Source organism: Plectropomus leopardus, chromosome 21 (genome assembly GCF_026936395.1).
Source record: "Plectropomus leopardus strain MGB_pleo_1.0 chromosome 21, ASM2693639v1, whole genome shotgun sequence".
Lineage (NCBI taxonomy): Eukaryota > Metazoa > Chordata > Actinopteri > Perciformes > Serranidae > Plectropomus > Plectropomus leopardus.
The window spans coordinates 18,273,708-18,296,712 of record NC_142196.1 but is presented as its reverse complement, the minus strand read 5'-3'; the positions used below and the strand labels follow the sequence as shown (position 1 = coordinate 18,296,712).

The 23,005-nt window shown below is 39.2% G+C and overlaps 1 protein-coding gene across 3 annotated transcripts in view; it reads left to right on the top strand.

Moving 5' to 3' along the window:
- dlgap1b (discs, large (Drosophila) homolog-associated protein 1b) overlaps positions 1 to 23,005 on the top strand; it is a 115,113-nt gene that overhangs the window by 33,101 nt on the left and 59,007 nt on the right. For all 3 annotated transcript variants that reach the window (XM_042510586.2, XM_088072099.1, XM_088072100.1), the window contains exon 2: positions 8,118 to 8,203. The gene's annotated coding sequence lies outside the window, so the exon portion shown is untranslated. The remainder of the gene's footprint in view (positions 1 to 8,117; positions 8,204 to 23,005) is intronic.

Here is a 23,005-nt window from a genome sequence, read left to right as displayed (position 1 = left end):
TTAAGTGCATTCTGAGCTTCCGCCTCTCAAAGCTCAGACCTTGAAGGCAAGTGTCCCCATAGACTTCAGTTGATGGGACTATATTGTATTTTCTGTCGAATTGGAAACGTTTCAGTGCCTATATGTTGATTTTCTCATATACCTTGACTTGAATTTTCACATCATGATTTAACCCATCATCTCTCAGAATAAGTGTTGATAGTATGTGTGTTTCTAAGAGTGTGCACTTGCACATGCATTTAAGGTGTGTCGTCTAGGCACCAACATGATTGGATTTGATTATAGGCTGTCTGACATACTACAGATGGGCATTTCTGGGTGGGTAATCTCACATTGTGAGACCCATCTCTTACAGGAGAACGGTCTGACTTAACACACTGTCATTTTAGATAAAGACAACAATCTGCACTGTTTAAATTTCTTAATCCAATCAGGGATGCCGAAAGAGCACAAAGCTGACAGGAGATATAATAGAGGAGGTTATTGCATGGGACTGATTACCTGTCTTCTCTTCAATTCAACATTTTGTTCCAAGTCAAACTGAATTTTTCTCATATGAAATGACCATACATTGATCAGCCAAAACAATAAAACCACTGACAGGTGAAGAGATTAATATACCCCAGTAGGACAAAGCACCATGCTACACTGCAAAAACTGCTCAAGAATGACCTGAGAAATTTGACAAAAAATTGAGACATTGATCAGTTATGCCACTTACCTATTCTGTATAAAAGGTATGACCACGTAATGGAGGATGGAATTGTCTCGCTTTTAAGACACTATTGGATCTAGTAACTGCTCCGAAACTATGTCTGTGTAAATGGGACAGATGGCAGGATGGCATCATGGGCAGCATGGGTTTGACGTTTTGATGATGTGTTATGCATGTGACCACACTGCGGGAGATTGGAAAAGTTAGCAGAAAATCATCCATAAATGTCCACAAATTGGGAAAACAATGAGGTCCAGGAGCTCTTTACCCTTCAAGGAGAAGACAAGATTGATTGCCATATAACCAAGGTGGAAAATGACTGTTTTTACTTCATTTTATGCTATTGTTTTTGTTTATAGACTGTAACAGATGTGTGTTATATGCCACACTTAGAGGCCAATGCTGTTGTGTTGTCTTTTGATACCGCAATGCTGGCATGCTGTCTAAAACCACACACTGGAGCGTAGCAGCCTTTATAGTGCAATCTCTGTGTAAAAGGGGCTTATTGCGATCCCCAGGTGATTCCTTCTTTTTTTTGTGTGGCATGGTGCATTGTCTTGCTGGGGGGGTCATTGTGTTCATGGAGCACCATTGCCATAAGGGGGTGTACTTGATTTGCAATACTGTTTGAGTGGTTAGCACATGTCATGTAGCATCCACATGAATGCAAGGACTCAAGGTTTCTGTCATTGTAACAAGATGATCAATGTTATTCCCTTCACTTTTCTGTTGTTTTAATGTTTTGCTGATTGGTTTATATCTTTGGTGTTTGTTTTGACTTGTGTACTTGAAGAATGCAAATTTCAGTCAAGTTTTCCATAATCATCATATAGCTTGTTAGTGAGCTAGGTCAACTGTATGTCAAAGTCGGTTAACACTGAAAATGGCAACAGATACCCTGTGGGTGAGTGAAAGGAAGCAGAATGCAATAGTCAGCCAGTAGGAGGGCTTATCTAATCTGTCAGCATCTATTGAGTCAGACTGTAAGATAAGAAACTGTATAGAGTTCCTCTGATTCCTAATATGGTTCTATAGAGATCATATTGGTATTCATTTCACTTTTAGACTCCATAACATTCACACAGTTGGACATAATGCTCCATATGTCTGCTTTACTCTTCCACTACATTCACACCACAGGCTTTCATGCTCGGTGCCAAATTTGCTGCTCATATCTGATTGTTTTGGCTGCTGTTCATATGTATTCTGGGATATAACCCATATCCTGTTCTAATATAAACTGACAACGATGTCAGAAAGACAAATGTTCATAGAAAGACAATGACAGAAGGTATCACATCTCTTTTGGTATCTTCAGTATGCTTCCCTGCTCTTTGCAACGGTTAGCTGACTTGCTAACACTGAAGTGATGCCAATACGGGGCTTAGTTCTGTCACCATCAGCAAAAATTATACTATACTATTTTGCTTCCATTGTTGTGCACACTGTTTCCCAGAGATGAGAATTTATTGGCAGTGATTGACTGGAGGGGGAGGGTGTGGAGCTGGTTTTGTATGGAAGCTCCAACATCCGCTTCTTGATTTGCCAGCAACGGTCAAGTCAAGTGTCTTTACAGCATACAGCCAAAAGTCACAAGTTTGTTTTAGAAAGGGTTTACAACCTTTATAACATTAAGCACTCTCAATACTTTGACCCTTGAGTCCCTTAAGGATTTTCTCTGAAAAAAGGCAAGCTTACAGATGTAGACTGTAACCCTGTCATTGGCCGCCAATTTCAGATGGTAACACACTAACTGCGTGCTACCTTTTTTAAAATCCCTGTCACGCACGTGAAACTAGTCTGCATAGCCAGACCTATCTACACACATATTTTTAGCACTGTGCATTAAACGACAAACCTTTGAGTCAGCAACCTATATGCCAAAACGCATTTTAATGTTTCTTGTGGTGTTTCTTTTGTGGCAGTTTAGCCATTTTAATATCAGGGTATGTGCAAATATTCTACAAAAACAAGTTCCCTCGATACTATTTTGCAAGGGCACCATTGCTGCATCCTTAGCTTAGTACTGCCCAAGACAATTAATGCAAAAAATCAAGGGTTTTTTTCCCCCTATGGAACTGTGATGGGTTCTGTTAGACCTTTATATATAGGTTTGGCTAGCTTGACTACTGAAAAACAAAAACCTTTATAGGAAACAAAATAAACCTACTCAACAGATTTGTTAAATCTGTTGTTAAATACTTAAGCCTAGAGATGTATTTTTAATATTTTAGCATCTTTCAGATCAGAACTTTATGAAATCACTACAACTTTCTATGCACTTACTGGAAAATAACTGATCCAGCACATTGTGTGACTGGGCAATGTGGAGAAAATCCAATATCACAATATTATTGACCAAATACCTTAATCAATATTACAGTGATATTGTAGGATTGACTACTGGGGCTTTGCACAACTTCATTTTTTTTATAAATCATCAGCAATGTGGATATATTTACTAAATGGGTAAGTTCAGAAAATTACATAACTTTACTGCAATGCAGCCTTTAAAAATAGGAAAAGACATGACTTACGATATCCAGAATCTAAGATGACATCAAATATCATCATGATGTTTATATAATATAAATACTGGGGCCAGCCTTAACATGTTACATATGACAAAAGACTCCAGTCAAATCCTGTTGTAGTGATTATGTGCCTGTACGCATATATACACACAAACACCTTTTTTTAATAAATGACTACCTGTCATCAGTGTGTGGTTCTCACATTATGGCACTGTGAATTTATTAAGTGTGCCCTTTGGAAGTCTAAGCAGCCAGGTGGGGTGCTGTCTGCCCCCCCTCCCACCTCTGAATCATGCTGCACATTTCAATTGCAAATACTGTACACGTCTCAGTGCCCTTGTAAAAACCCTGAAAACACGCACACAACTGCACATTCACAGGCAAGCATACAAGTGCACCTACAGACACAATTCACATTCTTTTTGTTGTAGGAGTGCAAAAAGTTGATCCTACCTCTGTGTAGTATAACAGTTTTTTCTGTCTAACCCTAAGGCCCGGAGATAGATTTTTATGCACTCTGCCTCCTTCTTGAAACTCTCTCTGGGTAGCTCTCTGACACTTTCATCCTCTTTAGCAGCTTCTTTAAGTTTTTTTGGTGCAGCAGAAAAAAGCACAAGACAGATTGTATCCTGGTTAGTATAATCACACATGATTTATTCAAAATCTGGAATTATTTTAATCACACAGAGATTTGGGTGTATTTTGGGTCGGATTAGTGTATGTTTTTCCGCAGATAGATGAAATTCTACAAGTTCACGTCTGGCTCCGTGTCCATGCATTCCTTCTTCCATTATGTATTACACTGTGCTGGCTTTTCCAGAGATGCTGCTGTATGTTTATAGCTGACTGGGTCTGCAGTGATGGGATAAGCCCTAATAGAAAAAGTTAGGTCAGAGCGGGTCACAGCTTGGATTTATGGTTGCCTGAGCAATGTCAGTCCAAAGTGACCTGAGACGGTCTCACTGAGTCATCACCAGTTTAGGTGTAAGTGTGTGTATGTAGTGGGGAGAGGGGAGGGGTTAGAGGCTCTTGTGGACTGGCAGAGCTAAATCTAAATCCTCCTCTTTTCCGTCAATAATTCTCTGCTTTTTCACAGCCCCTCTAATCCTCTTTTCTGACGTGACTCACCTCTATTTATCACCAGAGTGCCCGCATGCCTCAAACAATCAGGCAAAAATGTGCTAACAGTTTGTTTGTGAGCGTGTGCGTGAGTGACTTTCAATCTGGATCTTGATCTTCAACTCGTTAAAGGTCCTTGGTCTTACCCGTGTGTGTATGTGTGTGTTTCTGTGTGCTGGCAGATAAGGAACTGCCCAACATCTGAGTTGATGTTATGATGAGCTCTTGTTTCACAAATTCCATCTTTGCCCAAAATAAGCATCAGATCTGCAGCTGACTAGTGTGAAGTCATGCTGCTGTGAAAATAAAGCTAGAGATAATCACTGCTTAAGTTTGAATAATAGCTTTGTGTAACGGATCTGCGCTACACCAGTGTCGAGATTATGCATCATGCTGGCCAGGCAGGCAGCCCGCTGGTGCTGCTGCTGACTCAGTGCAAGCATAGCTGGGGCTTGGGGGGTTAATGCAGCAGGGCCACGAGCTGATCCACAGCCCATCCTCATCTGCCAAAACTTCAAAGGATGCCCTGACAGAGTCTAAATCGTCATCTCCTCCAGTCCAGGCTCTGCAGAACACTTCCCCTCCCCCTCAGTGCACAGGTCAAACTCGGCCTCATCTTTTATGTATCGCTTACCCCATTGATTGCGCTCTAAGAGATTCATGAATACCGAAGGACCTATTTCCGTATCACACTCCAGCATGTGGAGTTTTTCCTCTCTGAGAGAGGAAATATTTCTGTTTGTACAGCTCTCATTTTATTTCCCTCTCATTCTTTTCTCTGTTTCCGTTTCTTTGCCCCTTTCATTTTTCAGCCCCGTCTTACACCTATCTCTCACTGCATATCGCCCTCCTGACTTCCACTTATTTTGCATGGAAGGTCACACTCATTCCCTCTCTGACAGACCTCCTTTTTTTCTCTTTTTTTTGGTATTTATTGTTCGCTCATGAATTATTCAGATTGCAGATAGTGAATCTGAGAGCTGCAGTTGACTTACAGGAAGCTTCCTGGAGATGGATACTTTGAAACAACTTCCTCAAGTCAAATCTAGACACACACACACACACACACACACACACACACACACACACACACACACACACACACACATGCACACACATTATTACATCATAATGAAGACCCTTTCTAAGCCCTGACTCAGATTGGATAGACTCAAGAAATGATGATAGAGGTTTAATCCTGATTTTCGTGTCGAAAATCAGGTGTGCCTGAAAGCTACGAAATGAGTATGCTTTGCCTATGCTGCTTACTTGTACCGAAAACAGTGAACGCTGTATTAGCATGCCAACCACGTACCTGATGTATTCATTTATGTTCATCCCTTGGTTGTTTACTCATTCATGAATACATGTGTTGATCTATTTTTCAACAGGCCAGCCCTCCCCACCATCTCTCTGTTTCTGTACCTGTGTTTAAGTGATTTGCGTGTTATGCATCCCAGCAGAGTGTGAAATTGAGACCCTGCAGAGGTGACATGATTGACACAGACGAGAGGACACACAAGATATGAAATCTCAGTTTTTACTGAAGTCGCCATTTGTCACTTGAAAGTACGAGTGGTTCACTTGAAGACGTTTTTGCCATACTTAATAATATTTATATTTCTGTACTTTTACATGTTTATAATGCCAACAATACTAATATCGGTAAAGGATGCTGTGTGGTATGAAATTGTTATTTGCTTAAATTGACCTTGGGATGAAAATCCGGTTTTGAGATATTTAGCTTCAAAATGTTCACATAGTAAAACTGCATCTAGTGAAGTTATCTATTACTCTTCAGGCATCTGAGAGGCACTCTAAATATAAAATATCAATAGCTCATTTTAAAGGAGGGTTTCTAGGTCATTTGAGTTGCAGACAGAGCCTTCTAATACTGAACTGAGAACTCATTTAGCACCAGATCTTAGAGTTAGCCTTAGATCACTGAAACGTTAAATAATTCAACAGCCAGAAACCTGAATTAACCTCTGAAGCAGTCACAGTCTAACTTTGAGTTATTAATACAAATATTTCTTCTACCAAAAAACTTTAGCATGAGTTGTATAATTATCATTAGTGTTTAGCTTTTGTATGATGTTCAGTTTAATGGGCCACAGAGACGAGGGCCACCTCACCTTTGCAAGAATGACTGTGCTTGCAGTTTGCCAAATAATCAATTAGCAGATCTTTCAGGCAGCCACTGTAAAACTGTTCATAAGCCTTTAGGGATTTTTAACTTTTTTTTTTTTTTTTTTTTGCAATGATTTGTTTTTATTAACAGATGCTCAAATTATAGTGTAATTACAGTTCCAAAAGAATATCAGATTTCCATTTGTGCATTTGAAAATAATTATTTTAAAAAGGATTTGTAACTTAACATCAGCATGCCCCACATGTCTTAATCAGAAAATACTACATGCGGAAAACAGCCTAATTCAGAATATTTAAACGGAATATGCTGATTATATGACCTGTTTCAAATTCAGAATATTGCCATATTTGGAATCATTGGAGAATATTGGTGTGCATGTAATCATGACCAATGATTCTTGATTTAGTTCCCATTTTTTGACAAAAAAACCATAAACATATATTTTAAAAACAACAAATGATAGTTTATGTGGATAGTTTTTGGTTATGTTACAGTTCTGCACAAACTTTGCATGAACTTTACATTGCCAGACTTTGGATTTATTGGCATCCTTGCATTTTTGTCATGTTGAAAAGAAACCGAAGGCCCCCTGGAGTATCAGTGCCCCCCCTCTGACCTGTTTGTGTGTGTGTGTGCGCGTGTGCAGCCTGTCTAAACCAAGTTCCACCTGGCGAGCGTTGGACAGACCACCATCTGTTCCGTGCCCCCACATTGAACTACCTGCCACCTCCTCTTCATCACCTTCACGGGATATCAGGAAATGGATGCTTTCTAGAGAACTCATTTGCAAATTGTTCGTTTATCCTCAAAAGCACAATAATGAATGTGGTTTGATAGGTTATTACAAGGGGTAATTATATAAGATGTCTCAAAGCTGGATGTTTCTTACATAAGCCTTTTTTATGGAAGAAAAAATTCCTTAGCAACATGACAGGCCAGTGCCGCGTGTTTTAAGAAATGGGAGCAGAGTGCTGGTGATCTGCTTTATTGTAAAGAAGATGAGTCATTGCCCTGAGACAAAGACTGGTTTCACCCTCAGACACCTCAAGGACTTAACAAGCTAGATTTAAAGATGCTCAAATAGGCTTAAAATGAATTTCCTCCCCTTATCTTTTATTTTTCTTGCCGGCAATGAGTTCTGCATATGTCTCCTCCTTCTTTGCATGCCGTCTCCCTAAGATGTTGCTCCCCAGAAGAAAAGGTTTAGGATCAAAACCAACATGCTTGTGTTGTGATTTTACAGCCAAAGAAAACTCGGCTTAGCTGATTATGTACACTGCCATCTTTTAATCCACTCTCTCTGGTCAATGAAGATCAAAGTTTTCAATTTTCCTCTGGGATTTAGTTGAATGCAAGAAGGGTTTGTATATTTCTTCTTCCTCTTTTTTTTTTGATTCCAGAGAAGAATTGTGTGGTCCACCATCCCCCAGCATTTCACCAGTAATTGCAACCCTGAAGTGAGTCTAGAAAAGGGGCAGGGAGCAACAGCACAGCATGAGCACATGGACCAGCACATTAGCCACCAGGGCACCGCGGGAGTGTTTTTATATGTTGTGATGAATCCTTAACCATGGACTGTCCTTTTATTCACTTCAAGGTGGAGAAATGTGGACGCACGGAGGACGAGGAGCCTGGAATTAAGCACAGGAGAGAAAACATGCCGAAGATGAGACAATAAAGAAGGTGAGTTACACTTCTCTTCATGCTTGTTCTCCGCTACATCATTATAATGCCTACTGTGCTGATGTTAGTAGCTTGGGATGCAACTTTTATGGATACACGGGTCAGTGAGTGCCATTCACTTAAGCAAATCAGTACATTAAGAAAAAAATTGATGATGCAATATCAACTCTATTTGGCCGCTCATAGTTTCACACCTGCATACTCACAATTTACCTTTGACCCTTTAAATGCAACCTTCTGTGCGCCAGCTATAACCTTTTAGTGCACCATTAGTGGAAACACATCTGTCAGGGTTGACAGCCTACCGTTGATGGCAGCAGAAACAAGACAGAAAGAGACAAATGCTGAGCAGAGAGCGACAGACGGGCGAACGGCAGGGAAAAGGAGGATGATGGAAAGATGTAGAGACGAATAGACAAAATGAAAAGGAGGTTTCACCGAGGCTGTTTGGATTAAATGCTTTTTCCTGTATGTATAATAATAACTGGTGACAGAGCAGATGGCAGTGGTGAGATAAACAGTTTAAAAAGTGTGCAAAAGTGCTTAATAGCGAGTAAAAGTGCTGAACATGTTTACTGTGCCAGGCATAAGTCAAAGCACTCTAGCAACGCTGTGCAGACGGCAAACAGAAGGCAGGGCAAAGGATTTGGAGTTATTTTTGTCAGAGGACACAAATGAAAACATTCTTACTAATCTGACATTGGAATCATCATTTTACTATTTTCACTTGTTGATGGATGCTGTATAACACATGAGTGATCCATTCTGTTAATGAATATTTCATTTTTACAAAAAGAATGAAGACATATCTTTTCTTGCTGCCTGGATTAGCTTATAAAGTCATCAGTTGAGAAGTGGGTTAAAAATTTGTTATTTTTCATCTGTGGGAGTCTGTAATGGTTCTTAAAATATCTAATCAACAGCTGCTAAACAGCATTCTGGGTTGCCAGGCATTTATTTTTTGGAAAAAATCTGCTCTGTGACTTCGGTGTAATGATAACACATGAGGCACAGACTGAAGCTACGAGCTGACTGTGCTGTTTGCTACAATCGAAGGAATGATTATTGATACAACACTTATTCATTCAACAGAGTGCTTGCTTTGTGATTGAACATTTCATGCATACAACAGGTTATTTTCACCAAATGCAGCCATTTTATTAATAACTTTCTAAAGGGACAGCGTGTTAGATTTAGGTAGATTTTGTGGCATCTAGTGGTGAGGATTACAAATTGCAACCAGCTGAATCTTCTCCCAGTAAGAATTCCCTAAGTGTTTATTGTTCAGGAGGTTTTTAACAGGAGCCGTACTATTTGCACAGGTCTCCTCCTCTCCAAAACAAACAGACCAGGTGATTAAAAAAACGGTAAAAACTCTGAATAAAGCAGTAACAAGTAACAAATCAGTGTTTCTCCGACACTGTTCAGCATGTCGCAGACGGGCTAGTCCACCACCTGCTAATATGTGCTTTTTTCCCCTCTGATAACCCAAATCTCCCTCACAACTCATACTTAAGTTACTTAAACCATGTGCCTTGTAAAAAAAGGAAGTGTTTACCTAAATTCTAAGTTTATTTTGAAAAAGACTGTAGGCATTTAATGAGCATTAAATAATGGAAGTGTATTTTGAAAAGACATAACATGTATAAAAAGTATAAATTGACTCACAATCCCAGAATGTCCAAAACAGATGCTGGAGGGTACCAAGTGCATCATATTTAGATTTGGAGGTCCACAGATTAAGTGGTGGTATTTGAAGAGTTGGGATGATCTGTTGGATAACTTGAGATCCAGATGTTCAGGGTTTTTTTATGAGACGAATTATCCGCAGAGGTCTCTTCCTCTCAAAAACTAACGGCACCGGTAATTTGGTAAAAACACTGAATAACGCAGTTCATGTTTAAAAAGCCAGTGTTTTGTTTATATAAACGGCTCATTCTAAGGTGACAAAACACAACAATTTTTATTTTCTGGAGATGATACACTAAAGAAAACATACTCATTATATTCCATTTCTGCCAGTATCCTCTTAAATCCTACACACTGCACCTTTAATTTATTTAATTAAAAAATTAACTAATGTAAAACCTACTGTATGTTGAAGCTGAAATCTTATGGTAACTTGTCAGGTTTACATTTTAGATTTCAGGTGTTATTCTGAACTATAATGTAATTTATAGAGTTGTTGTAGGAAATACGTACATAAAACATCCCTTTCCTGAATTTACCATTGTTTTCAGAATTTAAAAAAATATGCATAATGATTACAGCTCCTGCAGCTGAATTAGAATGGAAATAGTGCACAGTCATTACCATGAGTAGTTTATATATAATCACGCATGGGATCCCATCCCTGGCTCAGCTAGACGAACCAACCCTGAACCCTAAGGCCTGCTGCCACTGCCAAAAAGCTGGATTTACAGCGAGCACAGCTTACCACTTGAAAATGTATCATTGCACTGGCTCGGGTCATCATTGAAGGCTATTTGAAAAGAAGTAATGTGGTTTACGAACAGACTCCAAGCCAGTATGCTGGGTATGGCAGGGCAGGGTGAAGAGGGAGGGAAGGATTCAGCAGGCAGTGGGATAAACAGGTTGATAGCAGAGGCCGTATCGCAGAGTTCCTGCTGTGCAGTCACACTCTTCAACTTAACATTTTTTTTCAAATACAGAGATCTAGATGTTATCCTGTGCAAAGAACATTTCGGGGTTTCCAACATGAAGTGGTTTTCCGTGGAGTGTGTTTATGGAGATTAGGCGGTGAATGAGTGTAATTAGGAAAGATCAGATGAGGTAAATCTTGGCCAGTGGGAAGAAAGCCACGGCGCTGATACTGGCAATCACAGCAGAACAGAACGGACACCCGGGGTCAGGTAGGGAAAAGATTGAAGAGGAATAATCAGAGAAAGGAGAGGGTTTGTAGGTGAGGTAGAGTGGGGAGACAGGAAAGATTTGGGGGATATAACAGAGAGCAAAGAAAGGAAAGGCGACTGGAACGCTCTCCAAAACTTGCCTTGACTTCTAGCTGGACATTACACACTCTGGCAACAGTGTGGAGATGTGTGAGAGCTTCTCCTCATACCGTTCTCTTTGATACTCCCAGATTAACAATAAACTGCCCAGACTGAGCTAATCTACTGTAGTCAGCGTGCAAGAAACACATTTGTTCAGCTCGGGAGCTTAGAGGCAAGGTGTTGTGATTCATTTCTTCCACTGCAGGCGACTGAAGAAGAGGTTTATCGAGAATGCACCTTGACATAAATAGGTTGCAGTACATGATACTAGTTCTAAAACTTTACAGTTTCATGTGATCTTATATGGTGCATCTTTCTATTGGCAACAAATGTGGCCACCTATAAAAAAAAACTGTCGGACTACAGTAGGGGTACCACCTGTGGTCCTAGCAATGAAGTTCACCTTAAGGCTTATTTTTTATTCCCTTTACATACGAAATTTGCAAATTTGCTCTTGCCATATTCTTTTTGATGAGTTTCATTGTTTATTTGTGCTGATTTCCCATTAGCTCTTATTAACAACAATAATTAATAAAGTAATAAATATAATAACTAGAAAAGAACTCTGCACAGTTACATCTATGCATTGTTTAACTTTAAATCTGAAATACATATATAACATTACTTCTTATTGTATTTTTGCAGGGTGGGGGGGCAGGAGCTTGCCTAGGGCCCCAAATGTGCTAGGTCTGGCACTGGCCCTTTTGAGAAATCAAGAACATCATTGATTAATCCTTCCAAGCTTTCAGCAACTCTATAAATGCTTTACTGTTTCAAAATGTTTTCATGATCAAGCTATTAATGAGGCCTTAATATATTTTAATATAGAGCACAAGGAAACACTCAGCTAGAGCTTCCTTATCTTTGAGCCTCCCCACTTCATTAATTCATAATAACACATTTGCAAACTAAATTTAAATTATTTTTGCCCCTACCTTTCAAAGAGTAATTTAAGATCGTATCTCTTTGTTGCAAAAATGAGACTCCTTAACCGTGGTTCACATCTTGAGTGTCGTCCGTGATAACATCACATTGAATAGCATAACCTTTCTGAATATTAGATGTGTGTCATTGCAGTGTACCAGTAAGATGGAGGCTGTTATCTGTGTGTACCTGAGCAAATTATGAAATGGGAAGCTAATTTAACTTGCTCAATGAGCGACACATTTCACAGTTCATTTGGTCGTTCACGAAACACTCAACAGCAAATCACTTTTACGCCCTCAATGCTTTGTTTTTAATTCCAACACTTGACAGTGCTGGGGCGGCTGAGGCAAGACATTTGTATAATGTGCTTTTTACCACACCGTAAAAAAACTGCGACTCAATGATCATATTAACATGAATAAGTTATTGTAAGTTCAAGTATCCTTGAAAATGCATGAAAGACGCCCTCACACTTGCGACAGACTCATTTAGTTTCTTCCCCCTCAGCTGAATAGATAAGCTTTCACAATAAGCAAGTCACTTATTGGTGTTTAAAACACTTATAAAAATGACTATCATTGACTTTCTTTGGATCTGTGTACTCTTTGGTCTCTGTGGAAAGCTATAATATCTCTGTCAATATTATGCTGTGTAGCATTGCTTATAATTTTCTGACTCCATGCACAAAAAGAACAGCACTTTTTGAACATTGTTGAGTTAATATTGAAGAAATAGTTGAATTTCCCTGAAAAATCACTGAAAATCCACTCTCTTTGTTCCAGCTTGAGCAGGTTTTGATACTCAGAAATACTGATTTAATGGACTTCGGAAGAACAAATAGCATGCAAAATCGTAAACTGAGTCATTTTGCTTTTAGGATATTGGCTCATATAATTCTGTCCAGCCGGAGAGAATCATAAACAAAGAGAGAGTTAATTAGAGGCAGACATAAACATGCATCTAAAAAACAACTCCATGCTGCACCAGCTTTGCGGTGCAGTACTCAGTTTCTCGTCTCATGTCTCTTTCTTGATGTCTTTCTCTTTTTTTCTTCCATGTTATTTATTATAGATGTTCTATCCTGAATGGCCACAGCTGCCCGCTCTGGGAACAGGAAACAGCCACTGAATTTCTGCTGAGGGGAAACAGTCTCAGTAATCTGAGTTTAGCAACAGGGCCCCAGTCTTGAGTCTTTGATAGACGAAGGCTAAACCTGAGTTGACAGGAGACATAATTGAGTCCATTTTGATGGCATAAGCCTCGCTGATTCCACTTAGTTGGGAATTTTCATGCCCTCTCTCTGTGTCGCCAGATTTTGATGTGAGGTCGGCTGGGATCTAGCCGCTAACCGTCAGCGCTCACCTGGCTCGACACCTGCTCTCTGTGCAGGCAGCATGTTCAATCGAGGCTCAGATCTCCACAGAGCTGGAGCTGGAATTCTGCCTCCTAGTCTCTGTGTGAATGTGTTTATAGTGTGTGTATGCATGGTGTTGCATCTGTATTTGTGATTGCTTTCCTTGTGTATGTGTGTGTCGCATTTGATATGCGTCCACCAGCACTCATGCGAGAAGACAGCGGGTTAGACTCCCTTCCCCCCAACCCTCTTGCTCAGTTGGATCTCACTCCCAGATCTGTCAGGCATCCACTGATGCGTCCTCGATGTGACATGCCACCCACGGTGAAGGAGAGGCACAAATCATCCTGCTTTTTCTCGTCGCTTTACCCGAGTACGTCCCCTAACCAGTCTGTGACCTCCGCCCTCAGGAGTTAAGCAGATAGCCTCGAGTCGAGGTAATCTCATCAAAAGGTTTTAGCCAGTCGTCCGCCCGTTATGTAAAGTGTTTGCCCAAAAGAAACGGACAGCTAAATCTGCCTCTTTTTTTTTTGCACTTATGTTGACTTTTTTTCTGCAAGCTTAATTATTTTCTGAGCTGGAGGGAGTTATTTCATTACAGAATTTATGCAAATCACAAATTATTGTTTGGTATTAGGCTTCGCTGGCACTTTGTTAATACAATATTTAATCTTTATTTAGCACATTTGTCTAATAAATGTTGAATGAATGGTTTGGCAAAGGACAGAAGTAGGTATTTAAACTGCCTCAGCTAAAAGCATATCAACACATTAGCTGTGCGCACTTAAGGTCAGCTCTGTTTCCTGACATGTAATTAACTGTAGAATCAGTTGCTTGAAATCACCTGACACTCAGGACGCCTCTGGCAGCAGTTTGATGCTAATGCTGCCTGGCAGTGGCAAGTGACTGTACTGTGCATACTGTACAATGCGCACAACCACACTGCTTATTCCAGCGGGGTATGTGGCTCCTTATGTTTTTCATAAAACAACATGAATGCCTTGCAAACCATGCGCAATGATGCATCATATTATTAGTGAGTGTGCAGAGGATTAAAAACACACAGTGAAGCAGCTGAATATACACAGGGTTTTTTTTTTGTAAAGTTTAATTGTCCATGTTCAGCTTTTTTGTGCAACTCACAAGCAACTGCGAGTCAAAATAGCAGCTGTAATGAAGCAGCAGCAGCAGTCTTATTATCAGCTACAAGTGTGCTAACACAAGAGAAATGCCACAGTTGTGAGCCTCACAGTGACATTAGCAGCATTAGCAACTTTTTCACATGTGGGTCATGGCCACGGCTGATGGATGAGGCTGCTGTGTGTTATGCAGAACATGCACAGAGATGCTCACACACATACAGCCTCACCCTCCAGGGTTCAATTTAGGTATCACCGTCACAGCACTATTCCACCGCTGCATAGTCCAGGATTAGGCGCCCCAGATTTCACAGCTCTTAAGAGAGAATATAAACATAACGGTTATTATTCTGCGTGAGCAACGATGGTAATATGCATATCCAAACATATGCAGATGCTTTTTACCTGATGTTTTAATAGTTAGCGTTTTGAATGCTGCACTGTCCCACTTTGAGAGGAATTGTGATAAAATGCATATTAAGGAAAATGATTAAAGCACTTCATATTCATGCCATATAAACTCATGATTAGAATTTTTCTCACTGGTATGCAACATCATGAAAAATAAAAGAATAATTTGGGAATTTTAAGTCCATCTATTACTTGTGTACAGATGGCTTACAAGTGTGTTAGTAAGGCACTTGGCCAAAAGTAGCCACCAAAACAGCTTCCGCTTTCCTTGACTCAACAAGTCTCTGGAACTCTGCTGAAGGTATGAAAGACTGTTCCTCCAAAAGAAATTTGTGCTTTTAATGATCTTGGTGTGGTGCTCTGTCTAAAAGTATTCACATAAAGAACCAGAATTCGTTGACGAGCCATCTGACCACGTCTGAACGCAAATGCGTTTATAGCTGGTCCAAACTGCCACTCAAGGAGGTGGGTTGAAAAACCTGCTGTCGTAGAGAGAGACGATGATTGTTGAAATGGGGATAACAGCCCACACTTTCAAGCAGTATTTCTTTGAAAGAAACAGTGATGGAAGTAATTGTGCACTTGTCATACTTTACATTTTTTTCACCCCGGGGGTGTGCTGGCCAGATTGTTGGTTAAGTCCGAACGTTGCAAAACTTGGTGGACACAGCCCCCCAATTCTGACATTGAAAAACAACCCAGTAAGAGAATACGCATTACTATTTTGGATTTATTTGTTACAATATGCAGAGTAACAGACAATATGAATCTCCAACGCAGTTGCCAGAGACCATGTTGGCACTGTGCATTTCTGTAGATAATGGACAGGATAATATACTCGCATGTTATTATGTAGGAACAGTAGCCAAAATTAGAACAATGCTATGGCTTACATGTGGTCAGGATTTGGCCCCCAAATGACTTGGTTTAGTTAAAAAAGATCAGGTTTAAAAAATATCTGGCTTCAGGGGCCCAATCTTGGCAGACAAAGCAACATCACTGTAAAAATCATCCCCTTTTTGTGACTAAAAGTCAGCTGAAAATATTGCAAAGATTCGCTAAATCACAACTGGTTTTGTTGTCTGTTGGTCTCCAACAGTGGTTTGCAAATGTAATATATTTATGGTTTGCAGACACGTACAATGCCAACATTTTCGGAGAGAGGGGGTTACAGATGTGGTTCTGACACTGAGCATACTGACACCTTAACCAAAATCTTCTTTAAGTGTTAATGAAAGTTAAGGTCTTGTGGTCTCTAAATGCATAGCACTGGATTTACATAATTTTCATTCTATTCAGTGACCCCAGTGCCCTGTAGAACAGATCATTGTTATTCCTGATAAGACTTTAATCAAGATAAATGTGTTTTTATCATACTCAGAATAAGTTTGCATTAATTGTCAATGACCCCCTCTTCTAATGAGACCCAACACCATCCCATAAAAATACCTCCCACAACAAAACAGAGCCTCCAGCATCATTCATCAAGTTTCTCACTCATTTATTCAGATTTCTCCTCTTTTTTGTGACTTGACTTTTCTGTATGTAGGTTTTATTTTAAGTTATCAATCCATTTGTTCACACTGGACTTGTAGCTTTTTCTTTAAGTCCATCCAACTGTTCAGTGCAACTAACGGGGCACAAATCCAAGTTAAAAAAAGTATGTGAGCAGTGAGTATGACTTCACAAATTCTGTAGTACTCCTCTAAGTGATTTTATTTTTTACACAACATTTATCAAAGATAATAACTGTCTTTTACTAATTTTTTTCTAGTGTTAAAATTTCTGTCTTCTAAAACACAGATGATAAAACCAGGCTTTGGTCATTTTTCACTATTTCCTGGTTTGCCCTGCAGATACATGAAGACATAAAGCATAAGAAATGGTGACTTCAGTTTCTGTCCACACATATGATCACACAGTGGTCGCTACATATGAGTTCTCATTAGCTGGAGTGAAAACACATTGTTTTCCACCAGAAAATCCATTTGTTTCCATGGTGACACTGTCCTCCCTTGTCCAATTTCCTTGCCTGCTTTTTATTGATAGCTTTATTGAGCTTTATCTCTTTTTTGTCCGAATGTTTATTGGCTTTTTGCTCATATTAGATATAAAGAGAAACTTTAAAAATGTAACTAAAAATATGAATATTATTTAGTAAGTAGTTACAAAGGAAAAAACATGTTAATATTTACTCCAAGATACTCCAAGAAATGACATCACAATAAACAAAAATACCAGTGTAGAAAGACCATTTCTATTGCAGAGTCCAAAGGGTTAAGCTTATAACATAAGCATAGTGTAAGGGAGATGTTAAACTACCTTATTTAACCACAGTTTTTCATTTATACTACTTTCACACTTACCAGATAGCAAACCGTTGTGCATATAGTGTGAATTTTGAATTCAAATGGATCATTATGACTTGAATATATATATATATATATATATATATATATATATATATATATATGTATGTATGTGTGTGTGTGTGTGTGTGTGTTTGGTTTTTTTTTTTTACCACTTTTGAATAATGAATTTTTCTTTTGAATTTTAAATTAAGACTAGAAGGTATAAGGAACGCCAAGTGCTGTTCAGGGTAAAAGAGATACATTGCTTTGGTTTTTCTGGGTTTTGGTATCACATCTCTGTAAAAATTCCTCTGAGAGATCACATGCCTTATAAAAAAAACTTTATTATATCTAACAGTAAATGCTACCCTTTAAAGTGAACAGATATGGGCTGTCTTTTTCTTCTTTGACTCCCACTGTATGGCCATGATGGATTCAACCTTAAGCCCTACAATAGCCATCTCAGTGGAGTCGTGGCCTTTTGTTATGTGTCACAGTGTCAGATCTACTCAGTTCAATCTTATTCCTTCAAAGATCAAGGGATCCATGAATGAGTACATTCATTGTTATGAAAAATGGGAAAAGGCTTTTCAGCAATGCGATCTTATACTCTGAACTTCTCTAATAGATGATTGCAGCTAATGTATTCGTACATGCAGTGTCTGCATGAATCCATCACACAAGATGTCACTCTAGGAGTTATTTCCAGTAAATGACATGTTTTTGGTCTTTCATGGAAATAAGAATGAAACAAAACAAAATGAAAGATGAATAAGCAAGTCTGAAAAAATTGTAATTTTGGACCACTGTTGCTGAGCTTTACATAGAAATGCACTTTCAAACCTCCTGACATAACTTTATTTTCTAATGCCATGTTGTTTGCCTCCAGTGCTGCATTTTCACCATTTTTTTTCTTGCTGAAATTTGTGAACAAACAGCATGAGCCTCGACGAAAGCTCTGCCTGAAACAAACCATACCGTCTTTCTCTAGACTTAATGCCTCTGTTAATTTGTTTACCTTGATCAAATAGACCTCATCACTTGAAGAATTTGTCTCCAGAATGTGCTTGGCGGGTACTGAGCTATAACTCAGCACAGTCAGTGCATTTGTCAGAGAGAGCCCTGACAGTCAGTCTAATTAGTTTGGTTGTGACAAAGGAGCTGTCTTGTGGAAACCGGGAACATCAATCCATCCACGGATGCATGTGCTCTCATAATGCAGACGATACAGTGTGCAGAAACATGCCTATTAGGTGTCGGATGAAACTGCATTCACGACGAGGTCTAATGATGCATTTGCTTAAAGATGCATTTATTAGGTTATTTAGCATGTTTTGATAAGATGCCAAGCAGACATTTTTTTCCTGAGTGTTTTACATAAAAACTGCATATGAATTGAATTGGGAAGACACGGTGGTGGATGAAGTACTCTGATCTTAAACCCTTCAAAACCTGAGCAAATTGGCTTGATTACTTTCAAAAACATAGGGATGCGAAGAGTTACTTAGCAAGAAATGGCCAAAATAATTAACAAGAAATAAAAAAGTTACAAGAAAATTTGCGGAAAAATAAGTGAAATAATAATAATGATAATACATTTTCAAAAAGAAAGAAAATGACCTCAAGGAATGGCTAAAACAATGCGTAAGCTGTCATTTATTGATACAATGAAGATATAGTCACTGACTTCCTATCTTCTATGGTGTCCGTTTGAAACATCTTTGTATAAACCTGTCACTGCTGGAGGGTGAATGTGCCACTCCATGAAATACGAACACTGAAAGCATTTTTATTTCCATCAATTTCCCATTTTTTATCATGTCCGATATTACTTTTGTAGACATTCATGTATTTTATGAAGCACATCATATAAACTAAAAGCAGTAATTTGCAGTTTTTCCTCAAAATGTTGCCTCGCAGCAGCCAGACAGGACGGTCAAGGGAGACCGTCATCTATCATTTAAGAGTCATTTTAACAGTAAGACATTAAAGTTAGTGGTTCTCAGCCTCTCTTGACATCCCTAAAAGCCACTTCTACATAATCCGGAAACACAAAAAAAATACCAGTTCCCTCAACAGCTTTTCGGCCCCTGGCTGTCTTTAAAATGTTCAATGATGTCATTCTCCTGGGTATTTTTTTAAAGGTACTGTTCACACATTCACAATGAGAAACATCCTCTCTGTCACTGTTACTGCGTCTCTGCCAGCTGCAGCTCTCGTGTATGTGTGCGTTTCTTTTCAAGATATAAAACTGTCAAATATTCATGTACTTAAATATTAATAAATACGAGTGAGTTTTGTCAAAGTTGCTGTGCGTGTCTGTTAAAGTGCCTCCACAGAATCACTGAATATACCTCGTATGCTATGTCTGTCTTTAGCCGAGCATTTACTACTATTTTAGATCATTTTTATTTTCCGCTATATTGACTTCTTCCGCTCAGGAAAGCTTAATGCTGATTATCTTGTTTATCCAAGAACGTGCTGCTTAATTATCCTTTTGCTCTTCATTTTTAAAGGGTCAGTTCACCCAATTTTCAAAAAGTAATAAACGTGTTGGTGGCATCCCATCATGCAGATGATTTTGAGATACCCATGGCTGAGGCTTCCGCTACTTTTATGTGGAAATTTCTGAGATTGTGACTCGGGAAAAAATAGGACATTTTACTTATGCAGGACCTCATGTTATTATACAGAAATGGAAGAAACCATTTGTAATCTGTAGCTGTTTTACACAGAGATCGTACTATAGAGACACTACAAAGTGCCATCTTTTTTTACACAGATCCAAACGATGGCGACATCATTCTGCTCCAGTGTGTGATTAGACACTGCATACCGCAATCAAAAGAGACATGATGGGTGTGACATGTACAACAGCGTCTACCTCTAGTGTGACATATATGAATCGGCAGTGCTTTCTGAACAACAACAAAGACATAACATGTCACTCACAATCATTTACCTTCTCTGTGATATGGCAGCTGATCTCGTTCTCTGTTCAGAGGACGAGAAATCATTGTTTTCCCTGTTTATAGACATTTACGGCAGCTGTTCTTTTTCTTTGAATTAGCGATTAATAGCTTATAGCTGCTCATTAAATCTTCCGTGGTGTGGCTGCCAACATAATCAAAACATCACACCTCCCCACCCATGGTCACATTTTTCTGGATTTAATTTTTACACAGACCCTGTCCCCACTTTCTGCGATTGGACATTATATACAAAACGATGAGATGGCATAATGGCATGATATACCTGCCTTTAACAGGCAGTGTAAAACTGGCTTCTGGGACTTATATTATTATAAATATTATCTGGATAAACACTGTGGACGTGCAAATTGGGGTTGAATCGGATCGTCAGTTATTTTCATTTAACTTTAACATATTGTATGTTATGTAAGTCCAGTTTCTCATCTTTTTTCCCCTTTTATCGACCAGTCTGATAAGGTTATGGTTTGCACGCTTGCTTCTGAAGAAAATTTGTGACTGTGGCTCAGGAGTTAGAGTGGGTCGTCCACTAATCAGAAGATCAGTGGTAAAGATACTGAACTCCAAATTGCTCCCAGTAGCTGTTCCATTAATGTGTGAGTGCATTTAAAACTGAGAAGCAGGTGGCAGCTTGTATGATAGCCTCGGCCACAGGTTTGTAAATGTGTGTGTGAATGGGTGTAGTCATGTAGTGTAAAAGCACTTGGAGTGATCATGGGACTGACTTGAGTCATGTATTAATTGAGGTTTACGCTCCTTATTTATGGTGTTCCACTATTGTTTTCGGTCCTGGGCGTCTTTTTACTCACACCTCAGCCGGTGTCACCAGCTGATGGTGTTCTTCTTGATTGTTATGGACACTCCTCCTATTTATGAGAGGCTAATGTTTCATGGTTCATTCATTCACAGATGGATCTTATCACTTAATTATGTATTCTCTATCCTGATTGTGGTTTGAACCTCACCTGTCTTTATATAATTTGCCATTCATTATTGTGTTGTCATGCTGATGATGGCTCTTTAACTGAAACACATCTGTGTCTGTTCTTTTTTGCCCATATTAAATAAGCAAAATTGGCTGTAAATTTTGAGTTGTGCGCACTGCTGTTTTTCATGGTCAGAAAACTAGAAAGATGCTATACAAGCAAAAGTCCATTTACCATCTACCAATAAAAAACCCTCAACGCACCAAAGTCTGTGGACTGTTCCAAAGAAAAGTCAACTTTAAATGCTTTGAATAACAGACAAAATTCTCATATTTAAGTGGCAGCAGAGACCTCAGAGGAAGATGACGTAAAAACGGACAAAATTACAGGAAAGACATCTACATGACTGGAAACCACCTGAAGTGAATAAATATTTCAGTTCATGTGTGTGCAAATATTGACCCAGAAGATGGGTAAAAGCTCCATATTAAAAAAAATTTGCATGTACATAACTCATGAAAAAACATAAGAACACAGTGTACGGTATAATATTTTTTCATCCAGCACATATGATTTGTAGAAAGTAGGCCACATCAATCAAGAAAGGCAGCAATGTGCAGGTTATTGAATTAGCATTTTTGTGTTTTCACAGTGAAATATTTAATGCTGAATGATAATTAAGCACGCAGGAATACATTGTTACCCCTTATTTAAGTGGTACAATGCAATAAACAATCACCAACTGCCATCCTCTACAGAGAAACATTGTTTGCAGGCTACAGTATCTTAACCCTCATACTCTGTCTGTGCAGTAATATCATGCAGTAGCCTCGGACTGCAAGCGTTTGTAGGATCAAAGGCAAAACTTCACTTGACCTGAAAAATGGAGGTAAAGTGCTGCTCTCTTTCGTCTGGTTCCCCCACACAAACACACAGACAAACACACACACATAAGATGAGCCATGTCCAGTGAGGTGATTTGACTCCCCGTGGAGAGCAGACTGGTAATGTTTTCAACCTTTGCAAAAGTCGTTGCCAGGTTTGAGCGAGAAGAAGAGACCTTTTGTAGCCTTGTGGTCTCTGAAGACCTCAAAGGAGCTCTGTAAGCCCTGAGCGCCGTCTTACAAACCAGCGTTTGATGTCGATTGAGGAGTATAGACTAACTACGATCTGTACAGCAGCCTTTTATTTCTCCAGAAAGAGAAGCTGCAGCAGTCTTCTCACACTAAGGCGTATTGATTTCACCACTTCCTACAAAGATGGTATGCAGTAAGTCGATGTTACTTTGCATTTTCATAGCACCGCTGTTTATTTGCTTTGGTAAGTCTCAAAGCTCAGGGTGGAGTAAGAAAGAAAATTAAGAGTAGATTTGACCACTGTGAGGCCGCGTCCAAGATTGGTTACCGTGTACTATGATAGAGAGGGAAAAATCTATTTTCCATTTATCTTACCTGAGCCCAAAGAAGCATGGCATCTAAATAGAATTTAGCCCGCTGTGCTGATGCAGTGCAGGTGTTAATGGGCATTAACATTCATAGGCTGCCTCGTTTTATCTGCTCCTGCATTTTGTTTGCACACCTTGCTGTTCGGCACACAATCACTTTAAATGTAATGAAGTCTCAGAGGTTTTCGGAGCCTGTTCACACAAAGTAAAAGGAGCAAGTTGTTTGGGTCGCCTTGATGTTTTGTA